The sequence below is a fragment of the Neoarius graeffei genome, chromosome 1 (genome assembly GCF_027579695.1).
Source record: "Neoarius graeffei isolate fNeoGra1 chromosome 1, fNeoGra1.pri, whole genome shotgun sequence".
Lineage (NCBI taxonomy): Eukaryota > Metazoa > Chordata > Actinopteri > Siluriformes > Ariidae > Neoarius > Neoarius graeffei.
The window spans coordinates 21,040,766-21,066,934 of NC_083569.1; the positions used below are offsets into that span (position 1 = coordinate 21,040,766).

Below are 26,169 nucleotides of genomic sequence, written 5' to 3' on the forward strand. Positions count from 1 at the left end.
TGGATAATGTGGTATATATGTACAACTGCACATTTTTTGTGAGGGGTTTAAGCTAGCTAAAGTGATGTAGCACATGCACCAGGCGTTGCGTTAGCGAACATTCTCTGTCAGAAAAATCAATTGGGGAAAAAAAATAGCTATGGTCTAGTCTTGATGAATGATGCTGTTGGCTTTACATGGCAAAATGTCACGGCAGCTGAGTGTCAAGCTATGGAGTAGAGAGCCGGGGCTGGACCGGGGGGTTGAGCTCCTGCTTGCCAAGGGGCAGCTACTGAAAGTCTGGCAAGCTCTGAGAGCCGGGTGGCATGTTGCTGCTGGAGGAATACACACACACACTAGGCCACCACACCAGCCACACCAAGTCCTGCTCTAAATCTGGAGCTTTTTATGGGCGGGAGTTTATTTTTAAAAAAACTTTTTCGGGATTAAAAAAAAAAAAAACTTTAATCATAACTTTAGCTTCTCAATCTAATGTTAGCCGGAGCTAACACCGGAGTCACACACCCCCTCAGCTGCTGCCATAATAATAAATGTCTGAAATGCGAAATGAGCTTATTTAACTTAACAAGTTACACACATACCTGTCAACCCTCCCGTTTTTCCTGGGAAATCCCTTATTTTGACTTATTTCCTGCTGTCTTCCCGTTTTTTTTATTTTCCCGAAAATATCCCGTATTTTCACATTATATAAAAGTCCCGTATTTTCACAATATAAAAAAGTCGGTAGGTCCAGAATTCATGACGCGCCTCTGACAGGAGTTTACAGCAGGAAGTCGGGCCATGAATTCATGTCCCCGCCCTCTCCAGTACAGCAGGTGGCAGTCTAGTAATTACATATTGATTTTAATTGCATGTCTGTGAAGAAGACTGTCAGAACCATAGCGCTAGTCTGACCAAGGTCACTGCTCGGAACTTCTCACAAAACTAAAAGATGGTCGTAATTCTTTCCTCAGGCAGGGCTTGAAGTGGGCCAGAACGCACCGGAACTGTGTTCCTGCACTTCTTTATTTTCACCGGAGTGGCAGCGCAGTTGTGTGCGAAGTTTCCCCATTTGTTTGTCTGGCACTGCCTCAACCACAGGCTTGAATTAGCAGTTGGGGATGTTTTAAAGCAGATCAATGGCATGAACAACTTTAAGATCTTCTTCGACAAGCTGTACAGCCTTTATCACGCTTCGCCAAAAAATCAGCGCGAGCTGAGCAGCTGTGTGCAGCGCGTTGAGCAGCGCCTTCTTGTTATTGGCCGCGTCCTTTCCGTGTGCTAGGTCGCATCCAGTGAGCGCACCGTGAGAGCGGTTTGGTGATTAGTGAACTTAGTTAAACTTAAAGGTGTTTATGTATGTGATTAGTAAACTTAAAGGTGTTAAACCCTCTTTTGCTTTTCTTTTAGTGCAATACGTGCACTAATTACTCATTTTTTTTATTTTTGAAACTTAAAGTAATGTTGTGTTGACTTGTTTTTATTTTAGTTTAAACTTAATATGATGCAATGTTTTTCTGTTGTTCTTAAGGTTATCAACCTAATCAAGCCCTAATCAACCCCTTCATCACCTTTGAACTTAAATAAAAAAAAAAAAGGGGGAAAACTGAGTGTTCCTTGTGTGACCAAAGCTCTTTTGAAGTTGGGGCACAAAACTGGGGAAAATCATACACAACTTGACAATATGGTTGTGGTTCTTAGTTCTGATTTGTTTTTACTCCAGCTATCTACAAACTAAGACACTTCGTTCAAAAATAATATCTCAGAGAGTCATTGTGAAAACACATCTGTTCAAACAACAAATACTGTAGCGCAACAACAGATGAAAAGAGTAGAGCATTGTCCTTATGAGCCAAGTTTTGCAAAATGTGTGAAGGCAATGATGAAAAACTGTGAAGTTTTCAATTAAAAAATTTGAACTTATTTGAATGACCGGGATGGCATTGTCAGAAAATCAGGGTTCCTGCACTTCTTTTTTTCCCACTTCAAGCACTGTCCTCAGGGAGCGAGTTTCAGTAGACTCTACACTAGAGACATGAATAAAGAAAGGAGCGAGGCAAAACCAAAAAAGGTGTATTGCCGCTACTTGCCCAAATGGCAGGATGAATTTAATTTTGTGAAGAAAAAAATGTTGTTTTTTTTTTTTTTTAATACAGAAAAGCCGTTCTGCATGGACATTCATTGAAGCCCTCATTGTTTTTTAATGGTTATTTATGAGCGTTTAGGGGTTACAATAATGTAAGTCTAGGTTGCTTTATATAAAAGGTATGTCCAGTGTTAGGTTCAACCCAGTTAGAAGGTCAATCGGTCAACTTATTTCTCGGGACCCCCGCCCGTACCACCTGCAGAATTCTGGGACGGAACACCGCAAAAAAACAGAGAACCAGAGATCAGTTTAACTGCTGTTTATTCACAGTATTCTCGCCAAAGATGAAAGATTACAAACACCTTTTATAACAAATCATAATCTCTCCAAACGGCTATTGTGTCTGTCAAATGTGTGTGTGTGTGTGTCTCTGGGAGGGTGTGAGTGAGTGACATCATTTTGATATCTGTGTCTATGTGCTAGGTCAGCAAATCACATCTTAATTCCATATGTATGTGTGTGTGTGAATAAAACGAAACCTTCAATCATAAGCAAAATAATATTTCAGCAATTCAGCAATTTCATTTACACACGTCAAAGCATGCGAGATGTTTTTACGACAATGTTTTAAACAAAGACTATGTTTGGTCTAACAAAGAAGTGTTCTTCTCCGAAGGTCAGGCTACACAGGAACAGTTTAAAATCACTGCCATAGTATATGCAATAGTCCAAAATAATAAAGGATCTTAAAAAGCTCTAAAATATAAAATCTTAACTCTTTGTTCAGCAATAAGGCTACCATTACATCCAACATTAAAGTGTGTGTGGGTCGATCTGACATCAAAACAGACCTTGGCGTCGTTCAGACACATCTCTGATCAAAAATACACATTTCATAAACAAAATGTTCCCAAACAATGTCCAGCCGAGACAGAAGGTCATTTTTAACTGAACCTTAAGTTAATCCTTAATTTTATCACCATTTTAATAAATTACTGCCTTCTTGGTCAAGAATAATACTTATATAAACCTAACATCCAGAAATATTGATGTCACTGTCTAAGCAGAGGGATCTGGCTTCTTTAGACGCTGTCTTCTTAAAACTGAATAAAAATTTTAAAAAGAGCCAAATGAGCCAGTCTTTTGAACGGCTCTTTTCAAAGAACGGATCACAAAGATGCGGATCCCATCAAAGAGCCATAAATCCCATCTCTAATCTGCGCTCTGATATCGCACGGGTCATCCAGGTACACTGGCATTGTCTCTAGAGGAAATGTCGGTGGAGAGGTGGTGTTTAAAAAGGGTGTGGTTAATCGGAAACCTCGGGTTAACCAAGAACATAACCTGAGATGAGCAGGTTTGAGATGCAGCGTAAGTTGCCATGGCAGCATACCTCGGTTTGAACATAGCCAACTTTTGTAGTATGGGTTAATCGGGAAGTTACGCTGCACGTGATCAAGTTACTCTCGAAGTTACCCTGGTAAGCCAGAAAACCTGCTTCGTAGTACAGGGCCCAGGTGGACAGGTTATTTTGGATGAATATGATAAAATGAAAACATTGACGGATAGCACAAGGAGACAGTTGGGAAACCTTCTTGTGACTGACATGGTTGAAATTCATGCGTAAAACTTCTCATCTCATCATCTCTAGCCACTTTATCCTTCTACAGGGTCACAGGCAAGCTGGAGCCTATCCCAGCTGACAGGCAGGGTACACCATGAACAAGTTGCCAGGTCATCACAGGGCTGACACATAGACACAGACAACCATTCACACTCACGGTCAATTTAGAGTCACCAGTTAACCTAACCTGCACGCCTTTGGACTGTGGGGGGAAATCGGAGCACCCGGAGGAAACCCACGCAGAGAACATGCAAACTCTGCACAGAAAAGCCCTCATCAGCCACGGGGCTCGAACCCGGACCTTCTTGCTGTGAGGCGACAGTGCTAACCACTACACCACCATGCTGCCGTGTGTAAAGCTTAAATGTCCATATTTGTACTTTACTTAATATAGAAATTATTTTAAAAAGAGCACACTCATTTTACGACATTGCATATTAGTAAAGCAATTTATTACTTCATTTTTCCTATGATAGAAATAGATATTAAGTGGCTAAAACATGATACAAAAACTAACAATTTGAGAAAGACTAAAACTCACTGAAGCTAACAATAGTAAAAATTTGTATCTTTTAAACTGAAGGAAATGTAGTAGTAATGTCATGTTTATGTTTCAGGAGGAGCCCACCTGTCTCTGTGTGAAGTAAATATGCTTTGGGCATCATCTCTCTATTTCCCAGCCTCAGAGATCCATACTCAGACAATGGATATGTAAGTTTGTAAATGAAAAGCTTGTATGTCAATTTTTGTAGTAGTAATATGTTCTGAACTTACGCTACAATTTATTGTTTTTAATATTACAGGAACACTTCTATGACCCACAGAGTGGATCCGGCTATCAAAACCTCTCTCTGTGTGTGTGTGTGTGTCCACTTATAAGGGAGATCATTACCCAATTGGCACTGTGGATAACAGTGAAATAATCAGGACTGCATGATTGGGGGGTAACAGTGAAATGAGCGAGCACAGAGAACACATTTACCTCATTATTTGCTCATTCTTTCATGTGAACTTTTGTTCATTTAAGTAAAAACATGCTTGGAATAAAACAAATTGCCAACAACATAAAAGAGTTTCATTAATCAATTAGCACTATATATATGTAATACTTCCAGATGATACTATAGATCATTTTAATCACTTTATATTTAATTAGATTTTGGTTAAAAAGGAACACCATGTGACCTGACCGATTGGATTTAGCAACTACTAATGTTTATATCAGGGAGGCGACCACTCAGATGGTGGCATTCTCTTGCCGAAATAGCTCAGTAGGGAGAGCGTTAGACTGAAGATCTAAAGGTCCCTGGTTCAATCCTGGGTTTCGGTGTTGAGGACTGTGGTGTGTGTTCATTTAATCCTTTGACCAAGGGGCTGATTGATTTTTTTTTTTTTGCCAGGACGCTGTCAGTATATGCCAGTAATTTGGTGGTGAAAGCAATTTGCCCTTTGTTCCATGGTGTAATGGTTAGCACTGTGGACTTTGACTCCAGTGGTCTGAGTTCAAATCTCTGTAGAGCCTTTGTTTGCAGCTTGTAACATACACATATTGTCTCAACTACAGGGTCCTTTTGGTCAAGCAAGCTGTCATGTCCCAAACCCTTTGTTTCCGTTAAAGTGCTCGTCTTTTGAATTTGCATTACCCCTGGAAATTATACCTTATAAAACTAGGCATGTTTAATAGTTTACTGTCTAAATTGTATCTTAATACAAGACCGGGAACATGTTCTGTTTAGTTGGTAAAGTTTGGCTCTTTGAGTCCGCCATTACACGAACGTGTTCCTGGTAAGTTACTGTTCATTCAAAGAAGTGACATCATATGCGAAACGCTTGAAAGTTCGTGGCATTTCCAGCTTCGCCTGCTTTGCAAAGTGTAGCACATTTTAAACTTTTTTTTTTTTTTTAATTCTGCAAGAAAACTAAAACCAAAGCATGCCTCCTAAGGGGTGTGTCCTTCAAGGCTGTTCAAATGTAGCCAATGAAAAAAGTACAGTTTTGATGCATTGTAGCCCAAAGTCAGCAGGACACTTGCGGAATGAATGGGTTTGATTTGTACCAACAAAGAGAGGTAACTTCAAGCCGACAGGACAGTTTGGTGTCTGCTCCATACATTTTGAAAAAGGTAAATTTGTGAGGTAGAGTCACATTGAAGGATTTGAGCGATGTCTGGTATGTGGAGCAGTTCCTACGATTTGGAAACAAAAGTCAGAAGCGCCATCCCAAAGATCTCACCGCACGGTAAGTGCTAAGCTTGCGTTTAGCCTGTGACTTGAATTTATAAGTTGTCCATTGGCTCACTGGGGTATGTGCCCCAATATATATCTGCTGTGATCCAGTAAAATTTCCTGATCACATTTCAGAAACAGTAATGTATTTGGCACTGCAGGATCAATTACTGTTATTTATTTTTTTATTAGAACCCCAATGCTGTAGTTGAAGGAGAGGGTGTAAAGGCTGTTTGTGTTTGATGCAGTATTTGAAGAAGGAGGAGCTGCTGCTTGTACACCAGTAGACACAGATGCTCCAGCTGTTTTGGCTATAGCACACTCAGATGAAATACCAAAAGGAGAAGAGAGAGGTTGTTGAGAGAGTTTATTGTGTTTCCAGGCAGTATTTGACGGAAGATGGATATGATGTAATAGTAGCTGAAGGTACAGTATTAATTGAAGAGCGTACATTTTGCTCATGTTGTGAGAGAATCTCTTTCAGAGCCTATAAATACAGAAAAACCCCAATGAGTTAGTTGAGAGAGATAACAGGATGGTGTGTCCATTCATTTTATATAGAAATCATGCTTTTAGATACAATATAACGTCGCACCTATTTCAGTGGACAAAAAGGCAATGACAAGATTCAAAAATACACAGGGAAGTTTCTCACAAAGTGATAAATTATAAATTAATCTTGCAATGGCCTTTTCCTTCACACCAATTCCATGATTATTGTAGGGACTTTACCTTAAAATTTCAAACAGGCTCAATTCACCTTAAAATCAGCTCTCTGTAAAGGGACACCACAAGAAGGTCATAGGGTTTGGAATTTTGGGAAAACAATATTTTATGGTTGCAGAGATACGATGATTTTAGTAAAAAAATAAATAACAGTAATTGCCCCCCCCCCCCCCCCCCCCCTTCACATTGTAGCACAAAACAGAAAGGGTCTACAGGGTCAGGTCAAGTCAAGTCAAGTCAAGTTTATTTGTATAGCGCTTTTAACAATAAACATTGTCGCAAAGCAGCTTTACAGAATTAGAACAACTTAAAACATGAGCTAATTTTGTCCCTAATCTATCCCCAATGAGCAAGCCTGTGGCGACGGTGGCAAGGAAAAACTCCCTCAGACGACATGAGGAAGAAACCTCGAGAGGAACCAGACTCAAAAGGGAACCCATCCTCATTTGGGCAACAACAGACAGCCTGACTATAATATTAACTGTTTTAACATGAGGACAGTTTCGTTGATGTTATAACTCTTCATTGATGGAAAATTGAGTGCAAAACTGTTCATGATAACTGCAGTCCTAAAGTTAGCAAGACAACTGTAGTCCTCAGCCATAAAAGCATTACTGTAAGAGTCAAGAGCATCCTCCAGGTATAACCCTCAAATATCCTCATGGGGCCGTCCTTCACAGGAGTGATGCGATAAAACTCCAACCAGACACAGGGCACCATGATGGATCAAGCAGGTCTGAGGGGCAGAAGAGGCCAGCATCTCAATCCCAGGACCAACATGTAACTCAGAGGGACAGATTGGGGGGAAGAGAGAGAGAAAGAAAACACATGTTGTTAGGTATGCCCTAAAAATGACAAGTATTAAATCTGTGTGGTAGGCTCGCAGAGACGAGAGTCTTTACATCAGGCATAACACACAACAATGGCATGTTAATATGGTAAAATATATATTATGACCTGCTCTGGCTGGATGCTTGATTGGGTGATGGGCGCACACTCCTCAGCAATGATGAGATGCAGATGGGACCCTTAGGGCTGGCCAAGACAATTCAGTTACATTTCACCGGGTCTGGGACATGCGACAGAAGTCTGACGGCTGATTCCCTGCAGGCTACGATAGCCAGTCGAGGTCTCCACCCTCTCCACCAAAAGATTTCCTGTTGACTCCATGTAACTCAGAGGGACAGATTTGGGGTGGGGGAGGGGGGAGGGAAAGAAAACCCAGGTTGTTAGGTATGCCCAATGTCACCTGAATAAGTAGGAGCAGTATACATATTGCACCGAGTACAAGCAGGGACTCCGGCAACTAACTAAGACAGCATAACTAAAAGGAGAGAGCCAGAAGGTAACACAGGCATGAGGGAGCCCCGGGACATAAAGCAGCCAGCCACTACACCATCAACAAACTCGAGTGAGCAAGTGAGTGGGGACTGACAGCATCCATACATCCCAGTTTACCAAAACACTCTATGTCTGAGGACCCTCTAGATCTACACCTTTACCTCATAAACACCATTAACAAAAGGCTTGACTAAACAGATATGTTTTCAGCCTAGACTTAAATGCTGAGACTGTGTCTGATTCCTGAACATTACTTGGAAGGTTGTTCCATAACCGTGGGACTTTGTAAGAAAAGGCTCTGCCCCCTGATGTAGCCTTCACTATATGAGGTACCAGCAGATAGCCTGCACCTTTTGATCTAAGTAGGCGTGGTGGGTCATAGAGGAGCAGAAGTTCACTCAGGTACTGTGGTGCGAGACCATTTAGTGCTTTAAAGGTCAATAGTAGTATTTTATAATCAATACGAAATTTGATTGGGAGCCAATGCAGTGTGGATAAGACAGGCGTGATGTGGTCATATTTTCTAGTTCTAGTAAGGACTCTTGCTGCTGCATTTTGAACTAACTGGAGCTTATTTATGCACTTATTGGAACATCCAGACAGTAAGGCATTACAATAATCCAACCTGGAGGTAACGAAAGCATGGACTAGTTTTTCTGCGTCATGCAATGACATTAAATTTCTTATCTTTGCAATATTTCTGAGATGAAAGAAAGCTATCCGGGTGATGTTATCAATGTGAGTTTCGAATGAAAGACTGGGGTCAATAATCACTCCGAGGTCTTTTACTGCTGCACGTGAAGAAACAGAAAGGCCATCCAGAGTCACTGTGTAATCAGAAAACTTACTTCTAGCTGTATGTGGTCCTAGCACAAGTACTTCAGTCTTGTCAGAGTTAAGCAGAAGTAAATTAATAAGCATCCAGTGTCTAATGTCCTTAACACATTCCTCAATTCTATTAAGCTGGTGTCTCTCATCAGGTTTTACAGAGACATACAACTGTGTGTCATCAGCATAACAGTGGAAACTAATACAATGTTTATGAATAATATCGCCCAGAGGTAACATATATAGAGAAAAAAGCAGTGGACCCAAAACAGAACCTTGTGGAACACCAAACTTTACCTTGGTACGTCTAGAAATATCACCATTTATATCAACATACTGATAACGATCAGTTAGATAAGACCTGAGCCAGGAGAGGGCCATTCCCTTAACTCCCACAACATTTTCTAGTCTATCCAGAAGAATGGAATGATCAATAGTATCAAATGCAGCACTAAGATCAAGCAACACAAGTAGCGAGACACAGCCCTGATCAGACACCAACAGTAGGTCGTTTACTACTTTAACCAGTGCTGTCTCTGTGCTATGATGAGGTCTAAATCCTGACTGATACATTTCATGGATGTTATTCCTATGTAAATATGAGCATAACTGCTGTGCCACAGCTTTTTCAAGGACCTTGGAGATAAAGGGGAGGTTTGATATTGGCCGATAATTGGACAGCTGACAGGGATCAAGGTCAGGTTTTTTAATCAGGGGTTTGATAACTGTTAGTTTAAAGGATTTGGGTACATAGCCAATCATAAGAGAAGAATTTATTATTTTTAGAAGCGGTTCAATTACTCCAGGCATTATCTGTTTGAATAGATGTGTAGGTAAGGGATCTAGTACGCAAGTTGAGGCTTTTGATGTAGATATTAATGAAAGTAATTCAGTTTCTTTTAGGGGAGTAAAACATTCTAACTGATGATCCGATACAGTTATATAGTTAACTACAAGGTCACTTTCATTGTCTGACCTTAAATTAGTAGTTTGAATTTTTTGTCGGATATTCTCAGTTTTGTCATTAAAAAAATTCATGAAGTCGTTGCTACTACATACTGCAGGTGTGCATGTGTCGATAGTGGACTTATTCCTGGTTAATTTTGCTACAGTATTAAATAGGAATCTAGGATTATTTTTGTTATCTTCTATTAGGGAGGAGAGATATGTTGATCTCACAGCACTAAGAGCTTTTCTATACTTCAGGAAACTCTCCTTCCAAGCTAATTTGAACACTACCAATTTTGTTTGACACCATTTACGTTCCAATTTTCGAGTGGTCTGTTTTAATGTGCGAGTGTCATCATTATACCAGGGTGCTAATTTTTTGTCTCTGACCATTTTCCTTTTTAGAGGAGCTACATTATCTAAAGTATGGTGGAATGTTGACTCTAAGCATTCAGTTGCCTGATCAAGTTCTGCAGGGGCTGACAGTGACCCAATCAAAGTTGACAGCTCTGGGAGATCATTTATAAAGCTCTGTGCAGTAGTTGACGTGAAAGTACATTTAATACAGTAGCGTGATGAGGTGCATATATTATTACTCAGACATAGTTTGAATGAGATGAGATAATGATCTGAGATAACTTCAGACTGTGGAAGTATGACTATATTGTCTACGTTTAATCTGAATGTTAGTATTAGATCAAGGGTGTGACCACCATTATGGGTCGGTCCTATGACATTCTGCTTAATCCCGACTGAATCTAAGATGGACACAAACGCTGTTTTTAAAGGGTCTTCTGGGTTATCGAAGTGAATATTAAAATCTCTGACAACTAAAACTTTGTCTAAGGAAATAACCAGATCTGAGATAAAATCTGCAAATTCAGAAAGAAACTCAGAATATGGCCCCGGGGGCCTGTAAATAATAAGCAATGGAATTAACTGGGTAGACTTATTTTTTGAGGCTACATACATTATATGAGTATGAAGAACTTCAAATGTATTAAATTTATAACCAGGTTTTTGTGTTACACCTAGATAATCGTTATAAATAACCGCGACGCCGCCTCCTCTGCCAGTTAGGCGAGGCTGGTGTATATAACTGTATCCAGGAGGACTCGCTTCATTTAATGCTATATATTCATTTGGCTTAATCCATGTTTCAGTTAAACAAAGTACATTAAACTCCTGATCAGTAATGAGTTCATTAACCATTAGTGCTTTAGATGTAAGAGATCTAATATTTAATAGCCCCACCTTTAGATCAAAGGTGCTGGCAGCAGCTGTACAGTCAGTATGATCTAATTTTATATTGATTAGGTTACTGAAAGAAACTCTCTGAAAATTTCTACCTTTTTGTTGAGCTCGGGGAACAGACACAGTCTCGATGTAGTGGACCATGAGTGACGACTCTGTGCAGCTAGCAGACAGTCGGTTTAGCCTGTTTGTCTGCTCCCTGGCCTTAGCTCTGGATTGTCAGAAATTAACTAGGCCTGTTCTGAGACTATGACCTATGCTGCAGGAAATGAGAGCAGCACCTTCCCGAGTGGGATGGATACCGTCCCGCCCTAACAGGCCAGCAGTGCCCTCAAAATTAGCCCAATTATCTATAAAGCCCACACTGTTTTCAGAGCACCACCTGGACAGCCAGCAGTTCAGCGACCATAACCTGCTGTAAGCTACATCATGCATTGGGATGGGGCCAGAGCATACTACAGCATCGGACATCGCCTTCGCTAATTTAAACACCTCTACAAAGTTACTCTTAGTAACCTCAGACTGACAAAGGCATATATCATTAGCTCCTGCATGGATAACTATCTTTGAGAACCTGTGCTTGCCTAGGACCCTAAGATTACCTGCTATGTCCGGCGCCCTGGCTCCCGGTATACACCTGACTAAAGCTGCTGGTGCCCCTAAAGGCTGAGCTAATTTCACGTGCCATATGATAGAGTCCCCTATAACCAGAGCTCTTTCAGGTTTCTCAGTGGGTGCATCACTAAGGAGAGCAAACCTGTTCGGCACGTGACACAGAGAGGAGTGGTGCTCCTGTGGGCGAGCCTCAGCGGTAGCTTTGGCTCTATGCTTATGCCGCCGAGTCGTAACCCATTCGCCCCGCTGTAAGGGCTCTAATGCTGGAGTTGGGGGATTACTAACTCCACCTAGGGCATCCAGACTTTCCCCTACAGAAACTACACTGTTCTCACGCTCACTAACCTGCTCTAAAGCCTGGACACGCGCTTCTAGCACTGTAATCTTCTCCATCAGAGAGCTAACTAATCTGCACTTATCACAAATAAAGCTAATAAAGCTATCGCTAGTGACGGAGGAAGAATGACTAAAGATCCTGCACTCAGCACACTGAACAAGCTGAAGGTGTGCCATGATGAAAAGATTCACGTACCTTAAATGAAGATCTGTTGATATTAAAGCAGATCCGATGTGGATGGCCTCCGCTTCCTAAGGGTCCTAATTGATTCTGTTAGAACCAGAAAAGGTTGGTAGTTTTATGAGCAACTTAGTTTTGGAGGTGAATCCGAACAAATTCCTGCCTGTTGTGTGCCACCTGCTCCTGCAGCTCCAGCACTGTAAAGTGAGAGTAAGTGTCTATTTACTGCCATTATTGAGCCTTCTGCCGAGCAAGTGAGCTTACAAAGATGACAATTACAAAGAGACACTGCTGTATCATAACTGTGAAAGTTGAACACCAAATCAGGAAAAAAACAGCAAACTATGATTTGTACCATGTATTAACTTCCTGGGTTCCAGAAAACAGCAGGCGCAGCTGTTGCTCTTCTTCTTCACGAGTGACTTGGCTTGTGTATTCGTCCGCCTCTTTCTCCGTGGCTATAGGTTCTAAATCATTCTCAAACAACAAACCAAAGACTGAGGACGGATTTGAAGAGCTTTCGTGTCTTTTTCAAAAGACTCAGTATCAAGAACGCACGCCACTGCAGAGAATAGGATACAGTCCGTGTGAAAACAAAAGAAGGTTCTGGTGCAAATGACATCACGCGTGCAGTGCCGCTGATCTGTAAATCGCTGCGATCTAATAATGGCGGACAAGCTTTTAGTGATTTTTCAACGCAAAAACCTTCTTTTATTTATCCACCAACTTTACAGTGTATTTGCGCACATCACACACAGAAAACCAGGGATATTTTTAATATAACTTTCATTAAACTCATGCTTTTAGAATGATGCAGCCAAGTGAAATCCATGTCCCCAGCAGTTCAGATCAACCATTTAAGGTAAAACCTGGGCTCGTTCGGGATTTGAACCCGGGACCTCTCACACCCGAAGCAAGAATCATACCCCTAGACCAACGAGCCAAACAACCCACAAAAAGTTGTGTCTATGCTGCTGAAATTGCATTATATCCTTCAAAGGTTAATCTTCAAAAAAGATTTTTGCGTCTGAATTCTGTTCCAAAAATCACTAAAAGCTTGTCCGTCATTATTAGATCGCAGTGATTTACAGGTCTGTGGCGCTGCACGTGTGATGTCATTTGCGCCAGTGCCTTCTTTTGTTTCCACACGGACTCTATCCTATTCTCTGCAGTGGCGTGCGTTCTTGATACCGATTCTTTTGAAAAAGACACGAAAGCTCTTCAGATTCATCATCAATCTGTGGTTAGTTGTCTGAGAATGATTTAGAACCTATAGCCATGGAGAAAAAGAAGGACGAATACACAAGCCAAGTCACTCGTGAAGAAGAAGAGCAACAACTGCGCCAGCTGTTTTCTGGAACCCGGGAAGTTAATACATGGTACAAATCATCGGGGTTTTTTGTTTGTTTGTTTTTTGTTTTAAACTGATTTGGTGTTCAACTTTCACAGTTATCATAAAGCAGTGTCTCTTTGTAATTGTCATCTTTTTAAGCTCACTTGCTCAACAGAAGGCTCAATAATGGCAGTAAATAGTCACTTACTCTCACTTTACAGTGCTGGAGCTGCAGGAGCAGGTGGCGCACAACAGGCAGGAATTTGTTCGGATTCACCTCCAAAACTAAGTTGCTCATAAAACTACCAACCTTTTCTGGTTCTAACAGAACCAATTAGGACCATGTAGACCCTTTCTGTTTTGTGCTACAATGTTAAGTAGAGAGGTGTGTGTGTGTTGGGGGAGTTAGCGCGCAATTACCGTTATTTCTTTTTTACTAAAATCATCGTATCTCTGCAACCATAATCTTTTTTTCAAAATTCCAAAACCTATGACCTTCTTGCGGTGTCCCTTTACAGAGAGTTGATTTTAAGGTGAATTGAACCTGTTTGAAATTTTAAGGTAAAGTCCCTGTGGCCCTCCTGCAACCTGCTGGTGGGGAAGCGGGTGATGGTGCCCTTGCACGCACTCTAAAAGCTGGTAAAATCTTCGCTGCAGGAGGCCCTGCATGCCCACAATCAGAGGAGGGGGCCGGGGTCACAAGCAGGGGGGTCCCGGCCACCACAGTACTTGGCTCTCATAGATGCCCACCAAAGAGATGTGAAAAACTACAAGGATGGAGCAGTGGGCAAAGGGTGAGGATCTCTGCTGGGTCCTGAAGTGGCAGCTATGTGCATTCTGGGGGTCAGGGGGGAGCCAGCTTGAGAGTGGCTCACGGTCCTGTATGACAGAGAATTTTATTGTTTTATTGTTTTTTTGTATTTATTTTCATTGGCTTTGCATTCTATGCTTGTTTATTTATTAATTTGTTTTTTAATTTATGAGTTAACAAAATCTATTAATATTCTGTATAAAACTGGTTTGTATATATGGGTGTGTGTGTGTGTGTCCATGCAAAAAGCTCGATATTTCTAACATTTGACCACCAAAAATATTATCTAATCTATCTATCTATCTATCTATCTATCTATCTATCTATCTATCAGAAACACTTATTGGTCAGACATTTCTCTGCCTGTGTGCAATGGCTAACAAAGCTGTAAAGGTGTAAGAGATTGGCCCAGGCCACCTTACCCTATAGAGGATGTGCAGTCACGTGACCCGCACGTGTGTACTCTGCCCACTCCGCCACATTGGACGGCATCAGGATAGTTTACCTTGCGCAAGCGTAATGGATCCAGGCAGTAATCCCCAAGAAAATTCGGAAAATACCCCATCTACATCGCGCGATTACTTGTCTAAGTTTGTTCAGCATCTTGAAGGTGATGTGAGGCAGCGTTACGTAGAAAAGTGTTCCAGGTTGGGCATTTGCTCATTTAGTAATTTTAATACATAATTTACTTTGATGAAATTATTCAGACACTCCAACGCCCCCCCTAAAAAAAAATCGGATCTGCGCGATTCAGCCATGAAAAAGGCGCATCCGCCGTTTACATCCCTGTTTAAACTCATAGGTTAACCAACTTTAACCGGCTAATGAGGCTCGATGGTCGGTCAAGATTTTTTTTAGTTTTCGCCATCCCTACTATGGATTGGCCTTTCAAAGGCATATATGAGCCAAAAAGATAAAACATTGTCATAGACTAGGCCAGGGTAGTAGGGCTAGGCATAGCCATTTTAAACGTTAGAGACTGTCTAGTTTCTAAGTATGCAGTTATCATTCAATCCGAAAATCAACTTTACAGATGTACTAGGAGTATTGAATTAGAAGATTGCACCTACCTGATATGAAGTGTTCACTACAAATTCAGCTGGTAGAACTGGGGTACCAGTTTTCTCTTCGCACAGCGGACACCCATTTTGCGCGTCTCTCCTCGTCTGCGGGGAATCTATAAAATGACAGGCCCTCCTTTTGGCCCTGTCTATTTGTACAACTAAATGCTGAACAAGATATAACCATTCTCGAAAGATCGACTCCCACACACTTGATAATTAGAACGGGTTCGTCTAAGTTCTATGCGCGGCCATGCCGTCCAAAATGGCAGATAAACAAATATCACGTGACCTCGTGACGTCACGTGCACGCTCTCTATACCAGCTTTCTGCACCTCCAATACAGTGTCACTAACCTGACCCAATGTTAAGTGTAATTCATGGTTCTCTTCATTGTCGCGTAAATCTTTTGTCTTTTATTAAAGATTTCTGGAGAGAGGAATGCTAGTTAGTCCAATGTATTTTTGCAGGCTTTGTTCTAGTAGAGCTGTATAGTTTTGGTGGTCAAATGTTAGAAATATTGAACTTTTGGCATGGAAAACACACACAAGCCCCCAAGACAATGTCTTTCTCTTCAAAAGGATCCAGCTGTTGGGGGTGGAGTCTAGCTGTGTTTACCTTTTTGGATTTTAATATTTTCAAATTTTGGAAGTGGTATATTTAAAGCCATTGAATATAGAAAGTTATTGCTTTTTGATTAAGAGCAAGTATAATATCTGCTCTGATCACTTTAATATCTGATATGCTCTCTAAATAAAGATGTTGAACAGGGAGCTAAAATAGGGGCTTGCTCCTTCTGCTCCACACATCAATCTGGTATTGTACTATCTTCAGGAATGGTGCCTTTGTTTAAAAAAATAATGTTTTTGTGTGTCATTTTAACATTTGATGTGTTTTCTGACTGACAATAATATACCGGTATAAGGCATCATTATAAATCCTTAACGAACTATTAACAAACACTTAACAAGTCATTAATAACTCATTAATTAACAGTTTACTAATGATCTATTAACTAGTTATAACGGATAGTTATTATAAAGTGTTACCCAATATTCATAATTTCACACAATGAACAGGCATGACATGGCATCATGCAAACTTCATAACACAATCACACCGTGTCAAGCAATGGTGACACATAAAAAATAACCCCACACAATGAACAGGTGCAATTTTGTTAACCACCAACAGTGACTTTAGTGGGTACATTTTACTTTTTTCCGATTTATTGATACTCATTACAAAATGACATGGCATCATGCAGTCTTCATAACACAAAATCACACTGTGTCAAGCAACGACACATAAAAGAGAACTTCACACAATGAACAAGTGCAGTTTTGTCAACCTACATGCAATGGTGGTACTACAGTAACATTTACAGGTTAGTATAACAAATAGATTTATAGATATAACTCCTTCTTACATTGGTGCCACCACAATTTCTACCACTTCATAACTTTTATCCCCCTTTCCTTCACAATCCACCTGGAATAACATCCATCTCTCTCCATTGCTTTCCTTTCTACTATTCCTTCCCCATACACTGATTTCCCATCTTACTTTCCAGAAAACTGGCAAAGACCAGACAAAATAGGGAATCAATAAATATCATCAGAGCAGACGACCTCATTCTTGGCATTACAGTAAGGCAGGCCTACTGGGTTTGAATTAAATGATAGCTAACATTAAGCCATCTGATATATATAATTTGCCAAGTCTGGTTTCTCAGTATTAACCCTTTATTTACATCCCAAACAAATTATTTTTACTTGTTGTAATGTCAGCAGTCACCATTTTCACCAAAAAAAGGAAATGCTAAATCTGTAAAAACATAATATATATATATATATATATATATATATATATATATATATATATATATATATATATATATATATATATATATGCCTGTATCACTTACAGTAAGTCCATTATAACATCTGTTTTTTAATTACCCATTTACTAACTTTATGTGAATAGAAATCATATATTTGCAAGGTATTATCAAGTTAAGTTTAAAATGAGTCATTTAAGTACATAGAGAACATAAAAAGCCAGAAATATTTTACACTATTGCTACAGAACATGAGAATATTTATAGCTTATCTACATTCCAGAACTCAGCTCACAATCTCTCATTTCATTGAGATTACTAAGCTGCTAGCAGTTTTTTTTATGTCCAAACTACATCAAGAAGTAACACATTGCCTAAGGATTCAAAGACAAAACACAAAAATAAAAGCAGTTATTGGTAACACATATTATGACCAGAAATAAAGCAGAATGAGCATTTTCTAAGAGCATGCATATTAAGCTACCTTCAAATGTGTCCACATGTTTATGATGCAATGAACTCTTCATCATTTGATGTTCCATATTAATGAATAAGTAAAAAACAAATGATACTTCAAATTCAAAATATTATATTTGACATGTGCAGGTTTCAAATTTTGTCTTATAAAATCTTTTATTCAAATTAGGAATCACTTATCCCAGCTTTTTATTGAAGAGTTGGTATGTGGACACATTGTTATTAAGCATTAGCATATTAGCACAAAGCATATTTACAGGATCGGTGCAAGGATGAGGAATCTGTTGTGGTATGTGGTTGTGTGTGGAGAGTGCATGGACAGATAAGCATCATACATCAGACATTTCAGTAACTCCATAACTAACAGGTTCACTAGTTATCTACAATTTGTAAGAAATAGTTATATTCTTAATTATGGCAGACATCTGAGACAAGCATGCAAACATACAGATCGGCAAAAATAGACACACAAAGAAGCGACTAACTTGCTGAAATATTTTTGCAACAAATCTCACAGAGTTATGGGACCCCAACAGAAAATCAGTCACCTTGTTAAACACTTTTTTTCATCAATCTTGAAACAAGCATACTCTTAGATAAAGAATCTATAGAGTAACAAACTCCTTAAAGCAGAAAGTTATGTCAGTTGAATAGACTGAGCAGCACACCACCTCTGAGGTTCTAACTGATCCCACTCAGTAGTTTAGGTCCTTTTAGGGTTAAATGGGTATCTAATGTATGAACCCTGCTTTTGACCTGAGTAAAAAGGTTGCGTGCCACAAATAACACCTATTATGGATATAATAATTGCATATTAATGATGTAATAATTTTATACCAATTTCCTATATGTGGTTTCAGGGCTCTTTTTATGTGCAAAGTTCCCCTGCATAATTAACTATGAAACAGTAGCCTACAAACATTACAAGAAGTCCAAATTTATGAATTTATATCTGAACTTGTATATTATTACCAAAAACAAGACTTGGTAAATTTTGCAAAGTAGCCTCCAAATATAAACAAATACCACCTGACTATGTGCATTGATGGAGACTTGAGTGCAAAGTGCTTTGCAGAAATTGAACACCAAAGACACCTTCAGGTCCTCAGTCTCATCCACAGTGATCTCACTGATCTTCAAACTGTCCATATGAGGCCATTCTCACCAGCAGAAAGTGGTCTTCAGGTGATGAGAAATCATGAGCAGCACTTGCTCACCTTCTGGTGTCAGTGTTCTCAATATCCCCTCTTTTATCTGGATCATCTTTCCACTTTCAAAATACCCCTCCCAGGCCCCAGTGAGAATTGAACTCACCACCCCTGGTTTACTAGACCAGTGCTCTCACCACTGAGCTATGGAGCCTTAACTCTCTCACAGTTGCTGAAGCTTGGGGCCACAGCAGAACCCTGAAACCCCTGCACTGATCCTCAAAACAGCCCACAGAAACTGCTGTAACATCACTCACAACTTTAGTTCCTAGCTGCAGTTAGCTGCTGTTTACTATTTGCCTCACAAAAAAAGGACACACATTTTAAATAATGCAGTGTGTTAATCGTAGAGTGGGCTGTGGACTGTACATTCTGGCTACTTTCTCAAGTATTTTTCAAATTTTTACATAAAAAATAGATTTTGACTTAGTTTCTAAGAGTTTGTTTCCGGAGCATATAGCCAAAACTATTCATGATACGGATTTGAAACTTGGCATACATATTAACAAGGTGATGTAAATGTGCCTTTTCATACTAAGAAATTTGAGAAATTTTAATTGTTCATGTTTCCATGGAAACAATTTCAGACTTTGTCTCTCAGGTTAGTCTGAGGGGGAGGTTTTGTTTCTGGAGCAGAACTTGAAAACTATGAGTGATAGGCTCTTGAAAGTAAGTGCCTGATTACATCTGAGTAGTTTGCCATGATCATATAATGGTTAGTACTCTGTGTTCTGGCCGCAGCAACCCTGGTTCAAATCCGGGTCATGGCAAAAGAAAAAAGCTACCTGAAGAGGCGTAATCTTGGGTTTACTGTCATTTGCACAGTTTTTATCACAATTCTTGATTTTTGCACTATTAATGCACAGTCACATGTACAAAGTGCATATATAGGTATTTTTTTTATCTGTATATTGTAAAGTCAGCTTGTTCTTTTTTTAAATTCTATTTTATGTTGCACAGTGTTTCTTTTTCTTTTCACATGTTTGATAACTTGCTGCTGCAACAAAACAAATTCCCAGCTTGGGAGCTATCTATCTATCTTAGTGATTACACAGCCTGATAATCACAATTCATTTTTTTATACCCCCACTCCAAAGAAGGGGGGATAAACTGGTTTACCTCCATCTGTCCGTCTGTATCTCGGTCCATCCAAAACACCCTTTTTCTCAGCAACCACAAATCATAGCCACTTAGTACCAAACTTCAGCTCGGGGTTCTATACCGTGTATACCGTTTTCAGGTCTGTCCCACATCGACTTCCTGTTTACCAAATGAATGTATTTACGAAACATATAGGGTGGATTTACAAAATTTTTGAAACACTTTTCTCAGCAACTACAAATCACAACTGCTTGATATTTGGTACTGAACTTCAGCTTGGGGTTCGATACTGTGTATACCATTTTCAGGTCTGTCACACATCAACTATCTGTTTACCGACTGAATGTATTTATGAAATATATAGGGTGAATTTAGACGCTATTTCAAGAAGCAAAATGCTATTTCAAAATGACAGTTTACCAGGATGCTATTTGAAATACCTGGGGAGAACACTGCTCTTTACTTACTTGTTTCTGGGTTAATTATTTGTTGAAGTCAACATTCATAATAAGTGTCCTATTCCTTCAATTGCTTGTATTCTGATATAAGCGAGAGCGAGGGGATACGTAAGTGAGCAGTAGCTCACAGTTGATATTGTTTTGTAATTCATTTATTCAAATTGTCATAAATATGTATCACGATTTATCATTGCAATATATCATTACATGCTGTGTAAATATTATCATAAATAATGTTACACATGCAAACATTTGTATAAAAGCACACCCATTTGATCTATATAGGCCTTTAAAAGCGGGTGACTGGGAATATTGTGTGCTGGATATTGGATATACACGTGTGGCGTGTAATGAGAGAAGAGCAGGGCTCACCGACTCCACAGCCACACTGGGGGCGATCCTCTCATCGATCTCCTTCAGCTTGTCAGCAAACAGCTGTCTGTCCTCTGTGGCGATGATGGACTCTACAGGTGTGCCCAAAACCTTCACACCATACTGCTGCAGCACGCCAATCTGAAACAGCACCACTCCTACCACAGGGTATCATAGGTCGTAAGTTTAAGTATCCAGAACTAGAGCTGCGGCTACAATCATCGACACCTTAATGATATTTTGGCCATTGCAAAAGTAGAAGAGACTTTCAATACATAAATTGTGCATGAATAGTCACTCAAACTTCCACTGGAAAAAAATAAGTTGATTCACGATTACTTAGCGTGTCAGATGATGTGACACCATTCCACAATTATTGACATCGAGATGAGAATTATTTTTTTAAATGGTATGTGGAATTAAGTTAACAAAACAGTTTTTATTTAATTTTTTTATATAGACTTGTATTAAGTCCAAAATATGTTTTATATAAATATATCGAAGTCAGTGCTTAGGCAAATGAAGAAGTAATCCGAACGTTTGTAAACAAATGAACTGATAATGTTTAACCTGTGTCAGAAAATCTTTTTGTTCCACTTTCTACCCACTTTCTAAGTATTTTTGTACATCACATTTTGTTAAATCACTCACTGTTGTTTGTATTAATTTCTAGGTTTGTAGTTTACCAATGAATGTCAACAGGCAATTGATATTATAACCACATGAAAATCCAGGTAAAAGGTCGCATGTCAGTTCTCGAACCAAAACTTTATATTTCTATATCTAAAAATATAAAATGTCTGATATTGTAATATATTGTAGATATTTACAACAAACTGCAAAAAAAATTCAAAATGGAATAGAAATATTTCAAGCATGTAATTTATAATACATATATAAATATATATATATATATATATATATATATATATATATATATATATATATATATATATATATATATATATATATATGCTAGGAATTTGATTTTGGTCTAATTCTATTTATTTCAATCGGATTCCAAATACTCTCTAAGCATTCCATTCTGTTATGAATCAGGAAAAAATTATGATAAATCACAACACTTATATTTTTTAAAGTACTTCATCTGCTTCAACAATGCTACACAAAGATTGATACATAACAGTTGTAAATGTCACTTAATTCCACAGGGTGTTGATAATGGTGGACACCGGTGAAAGTGATCACGATGATCAACACCTCACATGACTTCTCAAACGCGTGATAAGATACAAAATGCCGACTGTCAAATGAAAGAGTAAGAAACAAAGTAGGTTTCGACAAAGATATCATGAAATATCGGTGAATTTGATAAGTAAAAACATGTCCATGATCTTTCCACCATACTTACATGCGATGAGAGCATTCGGGTTTTCCTCAACTTGCTCATCGTGCTGAAAAAAATTCCATCTCAGATAATGAGCTGTGTCATCAGACGACAAGATCAAAGGGTGAGGGGTGTCTTCCGGTTGATTTATTAATCAATAAAAACTGTTGTAACTGAAACTCACCTTTGTAAAATTGTTTTCAATTGGTAAATCTGAAAAGGTGTCAGTAATTATGTACTGTTGATAATTGTAGCTGCCACTCTGTATCTACACATGTAGAGATATAATTCAGAACAGGTCTCACCACAGTTTAGTGCCGTTTGTCTGCCCATGGAGAGCAGGATGCCATCCGGACTCTCGGCTTTGACCACCTCCGTCACAAATTGGGGTGTTATGGCCAAGAAGTAGACTTTGTCTGCCTGCTTGGTTCCCACATCGTTAGTCTGCACCAAGGCGCTGGTCGGGTTCATGAGCACCATCTTCAGGTTCTCCTCCTGCACACAGTGCAACATGGTGGATATTTACTCTGTTCCAGTGCAACAGGTCTAATTAGCAAAAGCTGCATTTCCTCCACAAACTCCATCATGGCAATAAAAGATCATACTAGCATCAAATCTAAAATTCTAATTCTCGCTAGTGTGCAAAGTCAGCTTAGACAGCGTTTACTGATATGCTGCTCTGATGAGCTCCGAAGGTGAGCTATCACAGATTCCTTTCAGTTTGCTTGGCTTTATGTCTGGAATTGCCCACTGACCTCTGTATCTCCAACTCACATTTTTCAACAGGCTTGTCATATTCCCACCATCCACTATGAAATTCTAACTCTCGCTCATGTGCAAAGTCAGCTTAGACAGCTATTACAAACTGAAAATATGATGCTTACCTGCTTGTATTCTTAAACCTGCTGGTGAAGAGCAAGCTGCTGTCCTGAAAAGGCACTTTTCACCACCTTCCACCCAACTGCTCTCATTGAACAATGAAGCAACAAATGCTTCCTGAAGCATGCCCCAAAAGTGTGAGAAGCATGCCAGGGACTCCATGTGAGGAGATTGGGTTGTTTTAGTGGCAAAACACTTGAAGCTTACCACCTGGTATTCATGCAAATGGGAGTCAGAATACACTCCCCCAGAACAAAAGTCCGCTTCTGAGCAGTCGCCCACTTGAAAATAAACAAACAACCAATGGAAACTCAGGCATGGTTCCAGAGAGCAATAAGCAGGCCAGGAAGGGCAGGTTGGGGGGGGGGAGCTTGCGGTTGTTAGTTGGACAAACCCTGAAACACAGCAGGGGAATTGTCTCAAGTGGTAGAGTGCTTGCTTAGCATGTAAGAGGTAGTGGGATGGATGCCCATGTTCTCCAAAACACCAACTGCCACCTTACTTGCATATTACAGAGAAAAACTTTTTTGTCATCTTGCAAACCATCTGAATCATCTGCACTTTCAGCCAAGTCAAGATCAAATTTCTTTCGCCACATTCAAATCAGCATATCTGTAAAAACAGCCACTATTTGGATTAAATCCACAACCTTGGCACTGTTTGTAACAATGACCAAATCAACTAACTGCACACTACTTTTCTGCTGATATGCTCCTCTGATGAGCTCCGAAGGTGAGCTATCACAGATTCCTTTCAGTTTGCTTGGCTTAATTTCTTGAATTGCTGACTGACCTCAGTATCTTCAAATCACATTTTTCAACAGGCTTGTCATATTCCCACTATCCAGTTTGAAATTCTAACTCTCGCTTGAGTGCAAAGTCAGCTGAGACAGCTTTTACAAACTGAAAATATGATGCTTACCTGCTTGTATTCTTAAACCTGCTGGTGAAAAGCAAGCTGCTGTGCTGAAAAGGCACTTTTCACCACCTTCCAGCCAACTGCTCTCATTGAACAATGAAGCAACAAATGCTTCCTGAGGCATACCCCAAAAGTGTGAGAAGCATGCCAGGGACTCCATGTGAGGAGATTTGGTTGTTTTAGTGTCAAAACATTTGAAGCTTACCACCTGGTATTCATGCAAATGGGAGTCAGAATACACTCCCCCAGAACAAAAGTCCGCTTCTGAGCAGTAGCCCACCTGACAATAAACAAACAACCAATGGAAACTCAGGCATGGTTCCAGAGAGCAACGAGCAGGCCAGGAAGGGCAGTGTTGGGGGGCTTGTGGTTGTTAGCTGGACAAACCCTTAAACACAGCAGGGGAATTAGCTCAAGTGGTAGAGCACTTGCTTTGCATGTAAGCGGTAGTGGGACCACTGCTCACATTCTCCAAAACACCAACTGCTGCCTTGTTTGCATTTTACAGAGAAAAACTTTCTTGTCATTTTGCAAACCATCTGAATCATCTGCACTTTCAGCCAAGTCAAGATCAAATTTCTTTTGCCACATTCAAAGCAGCACATCTGTGAAAACAGCCACTGTTTGGATTAAACCCAAATATGTATCAAAGCTCCCCGGGCTCCACAGAGCCCAAATATCTATCATCCAGCTCCCCAGACTCCCCCCTGCTGATTAAAGCTATCAGCGGGGGGGAGCCCAGAGAGCTGGATGTGAGCTCCATGGAGCAACAGGTATCTGCTTTCCTGCAGTCCGAGGGAATTCACCTGGACTGCGATAACATTGAGGCTTGCCACCCGCTACCAAGGAGGAACACCAGCGACAAGCAGACCATCATCATGAGGTTTGTCAACAGGAAACATAAGACCGCACTATTAAAGCATGCGTACAAGCTAAAGGGATCCAGGGTCTACATAAACGAGCATCTGGCCAAACAAAATGCAGATATAGCCAGGAATGCACATGCCTTAAAGAAACAGAGGAAAATCCAGAATACTTGGATGACAAACTGCAGGGTGTTTATTAAGCTAAACGGTACACCTGAGGAGGCCAAAGTATTGGTTGTTAAAAATATCGAGGACCTGGAAAAGTATCAGTGACCATCATGAGCGGGACCATAAGCCACACATCTCAGAGGATTACAGAACAGGATTTACTGGAACTACAATCATTTGTGTACACTGATCACAAATCACAGGATTTGGAATATGATATAGACCGGGACAATAATTTCTTCTCTGCCATTAACAACAACTGCTGTTATTACACTGATGAACAGTTCAATCAGACCATTAAAGCTGATGGCAAACTCTCAATTATCCACTTCAATAGCAGAAGCATGTATGCAAATTTCAATCTCATCAAGGAATATCTACATCAGTTTTCGCATCTGTTCAGCATCGTAGCAATATCTGAAACTTGAATACATAACGTCAAAGGCACGGACTTTGAGCTGGAGGGCTATGAATTCAACTACATAAATAGACAAAACAAGAGTGGAGGGGGAGTGGCCATATTTGTGGATAGGGACTTGAAATTCAGTGTGATGGAAAGTATATCAACAGTAATTGACAACACACTGAAATGCATAACAGCTGAAATTTGCAGAGAGAAACATAAAAATGTAATTGTTAGTTGTATACAGTGGTGCTTGAAAGTTTGTGAACCCTTTAGAATTGTCTATATTTCTGCATAAATATGACCTAAAACATCATCAGATTTTTACACAAGTCCTAAAAGTAGATAAAGAGAACCCAGTTAAACAAATGAGACAAAAATATTATACTTGGTCATTTATTTATTGAGGAAAATGATCCAATATTACATATCTGTGAGTGGCAAAAGTATGTGAACGTCTAGGATTAGCAGTTCATTTGAAGGTGAAATTAGAGTCAGGTGTTTTCAATCAATGGGATGACAATCAGGTGTGAGTGGGCACCCTGTTTTATTTAAAGAACAGGGATCTATCAAAGTCTGATCTTCACAACATATGTTTGTGGAAGTGTATCATGGCATGAACAAAGGAGATTTCTGAGGACCTCAGAAAAAGCGTTGTTGATGCTCATCAGGCTGAAAAAGGTTACAAAACCATCTCTAAAGAGTTTGGACTCCACCAATCCACAGTCAGACAGACTGTGTACAAATGGAGGAAATTCAAGACCATTGTTCCCCTCCCCAGGA

General features: G+C 39.8%; 3 non-coding genes and 1 pseudogene across 3 annotated transcripts; 3 read left to right on the top strand and 1 right to left on the bottom strand.

Annotated features, from left to right (window-relative positions):
• Positions 1-4,946: 4,946 nt before the first annotated feature.
• Positions 4,947-5,019, top strand: trnaf-gaa (transfer RNA phenylalanine (anticodon GAA)). Its single transcript has one exon. It is a non-coding gene; the product is annotated as a tRNA-Phe (tRNA).
• A 10,705-nt stretch (positions 5,020-15,724) lies between these two features.
• Positions 15,725-15,837, top strand: LOC132896562 (U5 spliceosomal RNA). The gene has a single exon (XR_009656084.1). It is a non-coding gene; the product is annotated as a U5 spliceosomal RNA (small nuclear RNA).
• A 196-nt stretch (positions 15,838-16,033) lies between these two features.
• LOC132898216 (U2 spliceosomal RNA) lies at positions 16,034-16,198 on the top strand (annotated as a pseudogene).
• Positions 16,199-18,954: 2,756 nt separating this feature from the next.
• Positions 18,955-19,027, bottom strand: trnat-agu (transfer RNA threonine (anticodon AGU)). Its single transcript has one exon. It is a non-coding gene; the product is annotated as a tRNA-Thr (tRNA).
• Between the last annotated feature and the right edge of the window lie 7,142 nt (positions 19,028-26,169).